The sequence below is a fragment of the Microcaecilia unicolor genome, chromosome 1 (genome assembly GCF_901765095.1).
Source record: "Microcaecilia unicolor chromosome 1, aMicUni1.1, whole genome shotgun sequence".
Lineage (NCBI taxonomy): Eukaryota > Metazoa > Chordata > Amphibia > Gymnophiona > Siphonopidae > Microcaecilia > Microcaecilia unicolor.
Window position 1 is genome coordinate 16,638,948 of NC_044031.1, and position 1,001 is coordinate 16,639,948.

Genomic DNA, 1,001 nt, shown 5'->3' on the forward strand with positions numbered 1-1,001 from the left:
AAGAAAAGGTTGATGCGTGCAGCGCCTTGTATTTCAAGCCCTTGCAATTAGAGAAGTGGAGGTTGAGGAAAGTTCGGGATGATCTTTTAGCGTTTCTGGGTGGTAAGTCTATTAAATCAGACATGTAGGCTGGGGCTTCGCCGTGAATGATTTTGTGGACTAATGTGTATACTTTAAAAGTGATGCGTTCTTTGAGTGGGAGCCAGTGTAGCTTCTCTCGTAAGGGTTTTGCACTTTCATATTTTGGTTTTCCGAAGATGAGTCTGGCTGCTGTATCCTGGGCTGTTTGAAGTTTCCTCAGTATTTGCTCTTTGCAACCTGCGTATAGTGAGTTGCAGTAGTCCAGATGGCTGAGTACGAGGGATTGCACTAGGCTGCGAAAGACGGATCTTGGGAAGAATGGTCTTATTCTTTTCAGTTTCCACATGCAGTAGAACATCTTTTTGGTTGTGTTGTTTGCATGAGTTTCGAGTGTTAGGTGGCGGTCGATAGTGACTCCAACGATTTTTAACGTTTCTGAGATTGGAAGGTTTAGTTTAGGTGTGTTTATAGCGGTGAATTTATTCGTGTTGTACTGGGAAGTGAGTATCAGGCATTGAGTTTTTTCTGCATTTAGTTTCAAGCGAAATGCATCTGTCCATGTGTTCATGATGTGTAGACTTTGGTTGATTTCATTGAAGATTTCTTTAATGTCTTGTTTGAAAGGGATGTATATTGTTACATCGTCGGCGTATATATATGGGTTGAGGTTGTGGTTTGATAGGAGTTTTGCCAAGGGGGTCATCATTAAGTTGAAAATGGTTGGTGAGAGGGGTGATCCTTGTGGTACTCCACATTCAGGTGTCCATGCAGCAGACGTTGTTGAGTTCGATGTGACTTGATATGACCGCTGGGTTAGGAACCCCTTGAACCAGTTTAGGACATTTCCTCCAATGCCAAAATATTCGAGTATGTGTAATAGGATTTCGTGGTCAACCATGTCGAAGGCACTTGACATATCA